The following is a 14,534-nucleotide window of genomic DNA, read 5'->3' as shown; positions in this document are numbered from 1 at the left end:
AGATCTTGCCGGATCCCTACGCAATACATGACGATCTTTGGATTGTGGATGACAAATAGTGGCCAGCAATTGTATGGCCTGATATAGGCTATATAATTATCTTATTCAGACACCAAGTGTGTATACAAAATAAATGATTAGAGCGTACAAATCCATTGATGCATACAACTACGTGCTATGTGGTCATGTGCAGCTCGTCAAATTATGAATAGAAAGAATAGCCTATAACATACTTCCTTCTTCTGTCCCACTCTTCCATTTGCCTAAATTTGGAATTACTTGCAACATGTATAATTTAAATGAGCAGATAAAACACAACAGATAGGCCTGCATATAAATAAATTACGCAACAACTTCTTTGCATTTTGACTTAGAGACAACACCACCACTATGCTACTAGCCACCCTTTACTCCGATACGAAGACCGCGGGTCTATTGCCTCCTGGTTGCGTGCGCAAGCAGTGATGACGTCGCCGAGAAACCCATGTATAGAGTGAGCCCTAGGCTAATGAATTTAAACACTGCATCTTGTGGTTGTTTATAATGTTATATTGTAATATTTAATATTATGATGGAACATAATATTATTGATATTCAAGATGACAAAACTTTAAAGAGGTTATTTTTTTGATTCTGTCGGCTATTGACCAGGGGTGCGTTTCCCGAAAGCATCGTTGGCCAACTATGGTCGCAAGTTCATCGCAATGTCCATTGAACTCTATTGGTAACGACGGAACTTGCGACCATAGTTGGCCAACGATGCTTTCGGGAAACGCACCCCAGATCTCTGAAATGAAAACTGAGGATGTCATAGTAGTACAGTGGTGAAAATGTCACTTTCTATAACGCTTCAGTTTTAACTATGAAAGTGTGAGGTAAAATGTAGCTAAACATAATATTTAACAACTGTTACTGGGTGGGAGACATATAAGCCTGAAAAAAGTTTTTATTTTTTACTTCAAATATTAGGCATAAAAAATATTGAGTTGTGTTGTACTGACTCTTACTTTTCCCACAATATATGTGGTCTTTTAGATTTTGTATTTGTAATTGGATTTATTCACCAATTTGTTGCATTCGTGCCTAAAATTGTCATATGGTGTGACATAAAAGTTATTCTATATAAAATGAAAATGGGATATACTCTCCCTAATTAACTAACTTCAACATAAATAGTTTTCATTACTCTCTTAAGATTTAACATTTCTTTTGTGCAGATTCATTAGATTTTGTATTGTTTTTCTAAACCATCATGCAAAGTAAGCCATCTCTCCTCAGCCTTTCCAGATATTTTAGATTAATTATGTTAAACCCAGTTATAAATCTATGAAAATGCTTGTGACTCTTGCTGATACTATTTCTCTTGTGTTCTGTTGACCTTTTTATGATTTATAATTAAGAAAGTATTTTTACTGGCACAATTCTGAATGTCACACCAAATTATATAGTGTCACGCTATATGATAAACTGCACCACTCCACAATTTGTCAATGCAAAAAACTGTATTTTATTTGCATTCAACATTCAATTAATTCAATTCAGTTAACATTAATCAAAAAACATACTAACATTGTTTTAAAACTTTTAAAATTATAAGAAACTCATAAATATGAGTAAATCAAACACCATCTCACTTCAAGAACATTAAATTAAGTATAAAATTGAAAAGAAATACATTCATTGTATAGGTAATTTAATGATCACTATTAAACATTCACTATTATCATTGAATATGTTTTGAATAGTTATTTATTTATCATTAAAAAAGGTGTATGTAATATTGTGTGACAAAAATATCATTTGGTGTGACTTAGAAAAACAGTCAAACCATATGATACAGTGTCACACCATATGACGTTTTGCTCAGTTAGGCTAATCTTTTGGTTAACTAAAAACAGCTAGCTTATACTAAGCATGTAAATTGCCACATGGCAGGAATGATTTTTAAGAATTAATAAGTAAAATTCGTATAAAAGTGTTTCATTTTTATGTAAATAATGTCACACCATAAGACACAAAACATTGACCACTAGTGAGCATGTCAGATACAGAGCTTTTTAATTAAAAATTAAAAAGCCAGAACTCAACTCTTGACCTTGCAAACCACTCCAGAGATGAAACTGCAACTTCCTGGTTGAGTGTGGACCTCTTCATCATAATGATATCCAAATTATTACCCATTCAAAATATAGATTGCAGTGTCTCATCATATGAAGCCCATTTTACGGACAAAATGTATTTGGCCAGAACTTGCTTTAAAATCATACACAGACATCAACACTTTCTGTGTCTGTTGAAATGGCCTAATTCTGTTACTTAAACTGTAAATCTATCAATTATTTATACTTTGCTGATATATATTGTCATATTAGTAAGGTCACACATATCCCGGACAGTCACACCACATGACAATTTTGATGTTTAGATAAAAATTTGAAGTAGAGGTCTTTATACACCAACTACAGCTATGGTATGCTGTAATAATATCTTGTCTGAGGAACAACATGAAGATTTATATTTTTAAAAAATACCCATTTTTATTAGGTTATGACATCAAGGACGGGTAGAATTGCATGTCATGTCTCCCACCCTACTATAAAAATGTTCCAAGGACCAAAGCCCCGTTCACACCGTCAGCGACTTTCGCTGTCAGTTGCTAGTCTCTGTACTGTGAGTTGCTTGTGGGCGTTCCCACCCAGCAAACACAGAACGTTCCCCTAACGTTCCCTTTTGGTTCCCATTTGGTTATTTTTTTGGGAACCAAACAAGAACGTTCTGGGAACGTTCCCTGTAGGTTATTTTTAGGATCTATGTTTATAACATTAAGGGAACGTTCCCAGAACGTTCCCTGTAGGTTATTTTTAGGTCTAAATTTATAACCTAAAGAGAACGTTCTGGGAACGTTCCCTGCAGGTTGTTATTTAATAACCTAAAGAGAACCTTCCCAGAACGTTCCCTGCAGGTTATTTTTTGGTTTAATTTTTATAACCTAAAGAGAACCTTCCCAGAACGTTCCCTGCAGGTTATTTTTAGGTTTAATTTTTATAACCTAAAGAGAACCTTCCCAGAACGTTTCCTGCAGGTTATTTTTAGGTTTTATTTTTATAACCTAAAGAGAACCTTCCCAGAACGTTCCCTGTGGGTTATTTTTAGGTTTATTTTTTATAACCTAAAGAGAACCTTCCCAGAACGTTCCCTGTAGGTTATTTTTAGGTTTAATTTTTATAACCTAAAGAGAACCTTCCCAGAACGTTCCCTGTAGGTTATCTTTAGGTTTATTTTTTATAACCTAAAGAGAACCTTCCCAGAACTTGCAGGTTTTAGGTTTTATTTTTATAACCTAAAGAGAACGTTCTGAGAACGTTCTCTGCAGGTTATTATTTTAATATCACTTACTATTAACAGGCAGATTCAACTGACAAGTCGTCAGTACGGTCCCCTAAGGTTATAAGACAACCAACAACGTTCAGATCTATTCGCAATAACTTTTTATTAATGACATTTTAAATTATGTTATATATTTTAATTCTATATGTTAAATGCTGCGTGACTTTGAAGTGTTTTAATGCGCATGCGCGTGATCAAACACTGGAGCACGTGCGCTGCGCGAGAGCAGATGGAAACGTCATCGACAACTGACAAACAACAAAACTCCCGTCTCTCGCTGTTGGTTTCACTGCTTTCAGGTAAGTTTAGACAACAAAATCTCACAAATAATACACACAAACGCCCCTGACACATTTCTTACGTGTAATTGACACGCTTCTGTTAAATATTTATTTAAAAAAAATGGTTTTATGTCTTTGAAAAAGTCCGTTAGCATCTATGCTAGCTAACCGTTTTCAAAAGACAACGTTAGGCCTAAGTTACGTTAAGTTGAGGTCTTATTTATGAAAGTTTGGGTTTTTAAACACATATTTAGTGTAGATAACAGTTTTTGATAGTTTTGCTGGTAATTTGTCAATGGGAAGTAAGCTAATTTATTTAGGCTAACCTAAAATAATGCACTGTATTGTTAACTTAATCAGTGACGTCACTTACCAATATTGCTAAAATGTGATTTCAGAATAGCGAGAGAAAAAATAAAACTCTACAACAAGGGGTGAGTTATTGTTTAATCATGATGATAATTCCATATGCATTTATTTCACAATATATTATCTTAAGATTTGTATTTATCTTTTATGCATTTCACCTCTGTTCTAGCTTGGTTCCTTGTAATAAACCTATCACATGTAATATTTTTGGCTCTGTGACAAACAGCATGTTATGTTCCTAGATCATCATGCTGTGATGGCCTGCTGCACTCCCTGTCCAAGAAAATCTCTATGAACCATATGACTAGTAAGCAAAACCACCTCAAACATACAGTGCACTGCTGTTCAAAGGTTTGGGGTCTGTAAGATTTATGCTTTTGAAATAAGTCTCACATTTTAAAATCATTAACCCCAAGTTTTTTCAGTGAGATTGTCCTTGAGAAGCCTGTAAGCTAAATAATCAGCTAAATAATAGGCGACTAATACAATATTATAATGGTCATAGTTATAATAATTCATTTAACTATTATGATAACATGATATCCTGATGATTACTATATTTTATTTTATTTCTTTAGGTCTGTTTTGAATTATGTTGGCCAATGAGACTGACACCATACTGTCCAACTCAAAGGTATTTATGTATTTTTTTTTATTGATCAATACTGAAATTCTTTGTACTTTTAAATGCGGTTCAGGGGGTCGACAACTTTAGGCAGTTATTTTTCACAGATTTATTTATTTAATGTTTATTTGACAGGGACAAATGCATAGAACATTGCTTTATAAAAAATACAAAGTAGATGCCATGCATACAGGTTTATAGCCATGACTAATTTGCAACCCCTTGATATCTTGGGCAGCTGTGGCTCATACTCTTAGCCTTTAAAAATGTTTGAATTGATATCCCCAATGCAATATCAGGGGGTAAATATATCAGTAGAGTTCTTAAAGTTATGGCTTTGCTCTTGTTACCAGATGAGATAAAATCCCTATTGTTTGGCCCTGTATTCTTCAGGACAAGACCTTGATGCCATCCACAGTCAGTAGATGAAGAAGGTGAGTTTAGCCGAATTAAGTTCTCTTTCACTTTTTTTTTACAGACACGTGCAGGCAAAATGAAGTCAAAATGGCGAGTTTCCTCTTGTCTTGTGTTTTAAACAGAAAGAAAACGGATGCGTGTCATTTATATTAGTTCTGCGCATTTGTCTTAAAGGGACAGCAGCCTAATGTACCCGCAGCTGTTTGTGTCGCCAATGGTGATCAAACATCAAAAGAGAAAATGACTTGTAGCTTTAGCAAAGATACATTAATTTTATAGTTATTTTATTTTTACACTGAAGACTTATTTTACATTTTGATAAATCAATTTCTGTACCTGATAAGTTAGATTTAACTGAAAAACATAATGCACTGCTTATTTCAACTGTGTTTTTCTTCTATTGTATTTATCTATGCTTGTTATCTATTGTAATTTTCTATGCAGGTTCACTCCTCTACAAAATCCCCCCAATAGGGGTTATGCGGAGCGCCCAGCGGTTGAACCGGAAAGAGGTCTAAGCATTTCCGCTTTTCACTTCCGTACACATCTGCAGCGGTAGGTGATCTCTGAGTTTACTGTTAATTTTTGCTTATTACACTAAAATTCTTACTTCTGTTTTAATTAAAATGTCACAAAGGCTAAAATATCAGAAAAGGGAACATCCGAACAGCAGTTTTTGTTGTGTGCCGGTCTGCTCTATGTTGGGGAAAATGAGTAGTACAAATAGGTTCTGTACTCATAAAGTGACGTCAACATCAGCAGTAGCATTCGCCGTCAGGCAAGTGTTATTTAAATAAACTCCTGATGTACTTACAAACTTTCCAATGCCTCGTTTAATGAGTACAGAACCTATTTGTACTACTGTAGTAGTTTGGTACCATTCTGGGCATTATTAGTGGGGTAATTTACCAGATACAAACCTGGAGCCGTTAGCGCATGCACTAAACCATACGGCTGATATCTCTAAATAAACTCTAAATTTTTCAATATCGTGCAGCACTAATATTGAGCATATCTTAAAGGGGTGGTTCGGGATTTTTGACATCGGACCTCATTTTTAAGTCAGCCTGGTTGTTATTCATCAGTGGAGACATTTTTTTTTTAAAATTATCCAGTCCTTATATTTGGATAGTTAGCCGATGCTAGGCTAGCGCGAGTTAATGGTAGATGTTAGCCAGCCATTAAAAACCGTTTTACCCACTTCACAGTGCACCAAACGCAAATCAATTATATCACTAGACTATCGATGTATATGTCCGTTGAGAGAATAATGTTAGAAATCAAACTTACCTTTCATCACATTGCATTAGTTATAATTTGTTCCCTGTAATCATAAGCCTTGTCTACAGCAGCAGCGGAGTGATATTGATTACCTAGGCAACCGAGTGAGCCGGTACACACATGTACTACACACACTGTAGTGCGCGTCTGTTCTGTGTTTACTTTTCGCCGCATTACTAACTGGAGCAAAGTAAAATTCCGCAGCTGCTGAGAAACTAGTTCCTTTGGGATCATTGAGATGAAAGGTAAGTTTGATTTCTAACATTATTCTCTCAACGAACATTTGCATCGATAGTTTGGTGTTATAATTGATTTGCGTTTGGTGCACTGTGGAGTGGGTAAAACTGTTTTTAATGGCTGGCTAACGCATCTACCATTGACTCGCGCTAGCCTAGCATCGGCTAACTATCCAAATATAAGGACTGGATAATTTTTTTAAAAAAATGTCTCCACTGATGAATAACAACCAGGCTGACTTAACATTGAGGTCCGATGTCAAAAATCCCGAACCACCCCTTTAAAGTGAACCTGGAATGATAATTTGTGATACCAGATGAGATGTATGTATGATAGATTTTGAACTGTACTATTTTTTTTATTTCAGGTTCCAGCGGAAGGCATCAAGGCATCAGACGTTGGCCTGGACAGATGCACCTGTAAACTACACCGACCTTTGCTTTTGCATGGATGGCTGATTATTACCATGTTCTGTGAGGGTTTCATTATAGCAAAACTGAGCACCTGTGACAGTGGAATTTGTAGGTGTAAAGTCACAGAGATTAAAAAAAAAAAATTGATAGCAGTTTCAAACTTTTTTTCACTTTCTTTCTCATAAACAACACAGCAGTTACAGGTTTTCAAATTCTTCATTGGAGGTGAGACTTATACATAAAAGGTAAAGCGAATTCGCAGGTCAGAGTTCACTAGACTTAAATATTATTTTCTCTGTTTTTTATTTGACTTCAGAGAGAGAGGCTTAATGGGTATCCTTACCCCTATATAAAACATTCCTTTTTTGATTTGTAGTCTGAAATAATAAATAGTGCAATATAAATAAATGCAATGTAGTGTTTTGAAATATATAAATTTTTCTATACACATTGATGCTGAAATATCTGAATAAATACATGATACCAGCAGCGCTCGTGCTCTCATATCTCCTACAGCTTGTGACACACAATCCCACCTCACTCTTTTCATTTGCTCCGGATGAATATTAATGCCATTACAGGGCTTGAATTTTGGCATGGGATTGTGTGTCCATGTAACACGTTGTCTTTTTATTTTCTTGTTAAATTTGCAGATGGTGTTGGGAGTTTAAATGTTTTGAGCGGTGTGAAGATTGGCACATTCATGTATATTGTATATAAATAAATACTTTTTCAACTTTTTAGCCAAAGTTATAGGCTACAGTTTGCAAAAGATAGTTTTAATTAAAATGTTTGTGCAGTTTTATTTATTGAAATATTTTCATGTTTGAAATATTAAATGTAAATTACTGTTCCTGAATACATTTTGCTAACGCTGTTTTTAATGACTTATTTTAGGTTGATAATTAAACAATGAATCAACAAAAACATGGATTGTGTGCTGATTTATTTATTTAATACAAACTGATTGATTTACTTATTAATGATAGTTTCTGTAAATTCAATTTATTGTAATAATATATTCATAGGATTCTTAAGTGTTTGAACAATAAACAATGTAGAATATGTTTGTAGACCTATAATTTGTGTACAGGCATATCAGGATGTGTAGACGTTAGGAGAACGTTCCGAGAACCTTCCGGGAACGTTCTGGGAACCTTTCGGCAACGTTCCGGGAACGTTCCCCTAACCTTCCGGGAACGTTACGAGAACCTTGCGGGAACGTTCTGGGAACCTTTCGGCAACGTTCCGGGAACGTTCCCCTAACCTATAGGGAACGTTCTATTAACGTAAAGAAAACTTTCCTGGCTAACCAATAGGGAACGTTCTTGGGAACGTTCTGGGAACGTTCTGGGAACCAAAAACTAACGTTCCCAGAACGTTCCCAGAACGTTAAATTGTTAGCTGGGCAGTGCTGTCGCTATGTTATTGGTAGACTGCACGTTTGGCCATATCTATAGAAAGTACAATCTTAAGTGATATAAAACTAAGATATCATTATAATTTGAATAAAAGTTGCATGAAGTTGAAATTTATGAAATTCCGCGTTGTTTGACGCCCACATTCTGTCGTCAATGGTCACTGTCGCTCGTGTCGCCAGAAGTTGCCAGCCCTCCATTGAATTTAAGGTACGTTCACACTACACGCGACCAAGCGACGCGATACCATTCATTTTCAATGGGGAGCGGGCGACTTCCAGCGACACGCGCGGTCGCGACCATTGGCGACTGGATGGGGCGTGTCTGGCGACGCGACAAAGTTGAGAAATGTTTAACTTTATGCAAATGAAGAGCGACTTTCGCGAGCGACAACCAATAGGAGTGAAGTCAGTGGAGCAAACGTGATCCGTCACTCTTCAGTGCAGCATCTGGCCGAGGCAAGATGAATGAGAAGTTTATTTTAGCAGTCAGAAACTGTCCAATAGTTTATGATATGTCTCTGTGTACATACAGTGGTACTCGCCGTGCTGACTCCGAGCCCGAATGGTTTCATGAACTCAGAAAGACCAGTATTTGCCCATTTTCTGCAGTTAAATAGCCGCGATAGCACAGGGCACTCACTGTTTCTCATTCATCTTTAATATTATGCATTTTATGTACTGATCCCATTTATATTTAGTTTTTACCTTCCAAAATGTTAGCTTGTAGCGCAATAAAACAGATTTGTTGTCTACAACACGTAACATCCGTGAATGTCACTCACAAACATTACCTAGGCAACCAGAAGTGAGAACGCCCACTAACGACCTCATCGCCAGCTACTGGCGACATGCAGCGATAAAGTCGCTTGTAGTGTGAACGGGGCTTTAATGGGATCATGTTGCTTTGTCACTGCGTGTCACTGGCGGTGTGAACGGGGCTCAAGAGTGACTCAAACGACTTTTTTGTTTGTTTGTCAAATTTCACCATTTTATTTTATGAAAATATAGGCTAGTCATTTTTATGTAGCTCATTACTGAATGTAACTAGACAAGAAACAGTAACAGAGCCATTTTCTAAATATTTGGCATAATATTAAGAGTTAATGTGTGCATAGGCCTATATAAAGTATTATTTGCAAATGCTTAAAATGGATAACTTTGCAATAAATTCTAGGGTTTTGCCCATTACTAAAAGGCCATAAAAATGAAAAATCTTTTAATGACACAAAAAAATATAAACATTCATCAACGCACGCATAGGCGCCGATACCGTGGGTGCTCCGGGGCTCGAGCACCCACGGAAAATACCGAGCACCCACGGAAAATACCGAGCACCCACGGAAAATACCGAGCACCCACGTGTGCCAGACTGCCAGTAGGCGCTCTGTCTACATTCATTTAAAATTAATCATTGCAGTCGGTGATATGTGAAGCGTCTGTCACACTGTGATTGGTTATGTCGCAGTCAGTCGAGTAGTATCGCCCATAGATATCTATGGTATCGCCTGCTCCATATCCTATCCACCAATCACAGCGTTTCTCGGATGAAAAGCCTCTTTAGTGACCCTGCTCTGTGCGCAGCTGCAGCGCAGTTCTTTTAATTCTGTTCCTTCTGAAGAATTAACCGCAATGGTGAGTTAACAAATCGAATTTTTACTGTGTGGACTTGACAGAGTCCTGCGCGGGTTCGGGTAGCCTACCCGCAAATTTTGCTTAAACGGGTGCGGGTCGGGTCGGACACGGGGGAAACACGGGTCTAAACATGGGTTTAAAACAATCATGTGCAAACGTACAAATATATGCACATCTTTAGGAACACATCTACAAAAATATGCCCGTATTTCAAGTTAAAAAAATAATAATTTAAAATCCACATCAGTTTATTTGTGCCCACGCCCTCCCAACTTTTAAAAAGTCATGATAACCGCGCGCGCACGCGATCTGCTTGCAGTCGTCGAGATGGATGCTGAGGAGTTGAAGAAAAGAATAGCTAGATGGTAAAGTTGTCGACAAAACTGAAGAAAACAATGTTGTGAAAGGCTTTGCTGCATGCATTTTCGTGTTGGATAGCCGCAAATGCGGAACTTTATCGCGGAGGAAGCACGCAGATAACTGTTACTGTGGTAACAAACCAAGCAGTTCTATCGAACAGTATTTTTCAAATTTAAGTGTCGGCCGCTGTCCATTTCCTAAGGTTCTGAAGTGCAAAAAAATTGATTTTTTTTTTTTTTTTTTTTTTTTTAAAGGGCGTACGCCCATGAGCACCCACGGAGGAAAACATAAATCGGCGCCTATGAACGCACGCATCAGTTATGGTAAATGGAAGCTCAAGCTTGCTTGCATGACGTGCGAGAAGCAATGAGGTTCATTCTCTTGTGAGGTTCATTCTCATGTGTCATGCAGCATGTTTGAGCTTCTGCAAGAACCAATGAGGTTCATTCTCGCGTTACGCAGCACGTTTGAGCTTCTGCAAGAACCAATGATGTTCATTCTCATGTGTTACGCAGCACGTTTGAGCTTCAGCAAGAACCAATGAGGTTCATTCTCATGTTACGCAGTACGTTTGAGCTTCTGCAAGAACCAATGATGTTCATTCTCATGTTACGCAGTACGTTTGAGCTTCTGCAAGAACCAATGAGGTTCATTCTCATGTGTTACGCAGCACGTTTGAGCTTCAGCAAGAACCAATGATGTTCATTCTCATGTTGCGCAGTATGTTTGAGCTTCTGCAAGAACCAAAGAGGTTCATTCTCATGTGTTACGCAGCACGTTTGAGCTTCAGCAAGAACCAATGATGTTCATTCTCATGTGTTACGCAGTACGTTTGAGCTTCTTCAAGAACCAATGATGTTCATTCTCATGTTACTCAGTACGTTTGAGCTTCTGCAAGAACCAATGAGGTTCATTCTCATGTGTTACGCAGTACGTTTGAGCTTCAGCAAGAACCAATGATGTTCATTCTCATGTTACGCAGTACGTTTGAGCTTCAGCAAGAACCAATGATGTTCATTCTCATGTGTTACGCAGTACGTTTGAGCTTCAGCAAGAACCAATGATGTTCATTCTCATGTTGCGCAGTATGTTTGAGCTTCTGCAAGAACCAATGATGTTCATTCTCATGTGTTACGCAGTACGTTTGAGCTTCAGCAAGAACCAATGATGTTCATTCTCATGTGTTACGCAGTACGTTTGAGCTTCAGCAAGAACCAATGATGTTCATTCTCATGTTGCGCAGCACGTTTGAGCTTCAGCAAGAACCAATGATGTTCATTCTCATGTTGCGCAGTATGTTTGAGCTTCTGCAAGAACCAAAGAGGTTCATTCTCATGTGTTACGCAGCACGTTTGAGCTTCAGCAAGAACCAATGATGTTCATTCTCATGTGTTACGCAGTACGTTTGAGCTTCTTCAAGAACCAATGATGTTCATTCTCATGTTACTCAGTACGTTTGAGCTTCTGCAAGAACCAATGAGGTTCATTCTCATGTGTTACGCAGTACGTTTGAGCTTCAGCAAGAACCAATGATGTTCATTCTCATGTTACGCAGTACGTTTGAGCTTCAGCAAGAACCAATGATGTTCATTCTCATGTGTTACGCAGTACGTTTGAGCTTCAGCAAGAACCAATGAGGTTCATTCTCATGTTGCGCAGTACGTTTGAGCTTCAGCAAGAACCAATGATGTTCATTCTCATGTGTTACGCAGTACGTTTGAGCTTCAGCAAGAACCAATGATGTTCATTCTCATGTTGCGCAGCACGTTTGAGCTTCAGCAAGAACCAATGATGTTCATTCTCATGTGTTACGCAGCACGTTTGAGCTTCTTCAAGAACCAATGAGGTTCATTCCCATGTTACTCAGTACGTTTGAGCTTCTGCAAGAACCAATGATGTTCATTCTCATGTTGCGCAGTATGTTTGAGCTTCAGCAAGAACCAATGTGGTTCATTCTCATGTGTTACGCAGCACGTTTGAGCTTCTTCAAGAACCAATGAGGTTCATTCTCATGTGTTACGCAGCACGTTTGAGCTTCTTCAAGAACCAATGATGTTCATTCTCATGTTACTCAGTACGTTTGAGCTTCTGCAAGAACCAATGATGTTCATTCTCATGTTACGCAGTACGTTTGAGCTTCTGCAAGAACCAATGAGGTTCATTCTCATGTTACGCAGCACGTTTGAGCTTCAGCAAGAACCAATGAGGTTCATTCTCATGTTACGCAGTACGTTTGAGCTTCTGAAAGAAACCAATGAGGTTCATTCTCATGTGTTACGCAGCACGTTTGAGCTTCAGCAAGAACCAATGATGTTCATTCTCATGTGTTACGCAGCACGTTTGAGCTTCAGCAAGAACCAATGATGTTCATTCTCATGTTGCGCAGTATGTTTGAGCTTCTGCAAGAACCAATGATGTTCATTCTCATGTGTTACGCAGCACGTTTGAGCTTCTTCAAGAACCAATGAGGTTCATTCCCATGTTACTCAGTACGTTTGAGCTTCTGCAAGAACCAATGATGTTCATTCTCATGTTGCGCAGCATGTTTGAGCTTCTGCAAGAACCAATGATGTTCATTCTCATGTGTTACGCAGCACGTTTGAGCTTCAGCAAGAACCAATGATGTTCATTCTCATGTGTTACGCAGCACGTTTGAGCTTCTGCAAGAACCAATGATGTTCATTCTCATGTTGCGCAGCATGTTTGAGCTTCTGCAAGAACCAATGATGTTCATTCTCATGTGTTACGCAGCACGTTTGAGCTTCTTCAAGAACCAATGATGTTCATTCTCATGTTACTCAGTACGTTTGAGCTTCTGCAAGAACCAATGATGTTCATTCTCATGTTGCGCAGCACGTTTGAGCTTCAGCAAGAACCAATGTGGTTCATTCTCATGTGTTACGCAGCACGTTTGAGCTTCTTCAAGAACCAATGAGGTTCATTCTCATGTTGCGCAGCATGTTTGAGCTTCAGCAAGAACCAATGAGGTTCATTCTCATGTTACGCAGTACGTTTGAGCTTCTGCAAGAACCAATGAGGTTCATTCTCATGTGTTACGCAGCACGTTTGAGCTTCAGCAAGAACCAATGATGTTCATTCTCATGTGTTACGCAGCACGTTTGAGCTTCAGCAAGAACCAATGATGTTCATTCTCATGTTGCGCAGTATGTTTGAGCTTCTGCAAGAACCAATGATGTTCATTCTCATGTGTTACGCAGCACGTTTGAGCTTCTTCAAGAACCAATGAGGTTCATTCCCATGTTACTCAGTACGTTTGAGCTTCTGCAAGAACCAATGATGTTCATTCTCATGTTGCGCAGCATGTTTGAGCTTCTGCAAGAACCAATGATGTTCATTCTCATGTGTTACGCAGCACGTTTGAGCTTCTTCAAGAACCAATGATGTTCATTCTCATGTTACTCAGTACGTTTGAGCTTCTGCAAGAACCAATGATGTTCATTCTCATGTTGCGCAGCACGTTTGAGCTTCAGCAAGAACCAATGTGGTTCATTCTCATGTGTTACGCAGCACGTTTGAGCTTCTTCAAGAACCAATGAGGTTTATTCTCATGTTGCGCAGCATGTTTGAGCTTCAGCAAGAACCAATGAGGTTCATTCTCATGTTACGCAGCACGTTTGAGCTTCAGCAAGAACCAATGAGGTTCATTCTCATGTTACGCAGTACGTTTGAGCTTCTGCAAGAACCAATGAGGTTCATTCTCATGTGTTACGCAGCACGTTTGAGCTTCAGCAAGAACCAATGATGTTCATTCTCATGTGTTACGCAGCACGTTTGAGCTTCAGCAAGAACCAATGATGTTCATTCTCATGTTGCGCAGTATGTTTGAGCTTCTGCAAGAACCAATGATGTTCATTCTCATGTGTTACGCAGCACGTTTGAGCTTCTGAAAGAACCAATGATGTTCATTCTCATGTTGCGCAGCACGTTTGAGCTTCAGCAAGAACCAATGTGGTTCATTCTCATGTTACTCAGTACGTGTGAGCTTCTGCAAGAACCAATGAGGTTCATTCTCATGTTACGCAGTACGTTTGAGCTTCAGCAAGAACCAATGATGTTCATTCTCGTGTTACGCAGATGCAGTACGTTTGAGC

The 14,534-nt window shown here is 38.4% G+C and overlaps 1 long non-coding RNA gene across 1 annotated transcript; it reads left to right on the top strand.

The window, feature by feature from the left end:
• Positions 1–4,534: 4,534 nt before the first annotated feature.
• LOC308693380 lies at positions 4,535–5,636 on the top strand. Its single transcript, XR_014030444.1, has 3 exons — positions 4,535–4,671; positions 5,056–5,096; positions 5,524–5,636. It is a non-coding gene; the product is annotated as an uncharacterized lncRNA (long non-coding RNA).
• Positions 5,637–14,534: the final 8,898 nt, after the last annotated feature.

This window comes from Scardinius erythrophthalmus (genome assembly GCF_964197995.2).
Source record: "Scardinius erythrophthalmus genome assembly, chromosome: 7".
In the NCBI taxonomy this organism is placed as follows: Eukaryota; Metazoa; Chordata; class Actinopteri; order Cypriniformes; family Leuciscidae; genus Scardinius; species Scardinius erythrophthalmus.
The sequence above is the reverse complement of the archived record's forward strand: the minus strand, read 5'-3'. Positions and strand labels throughout refer to the sequence as shown.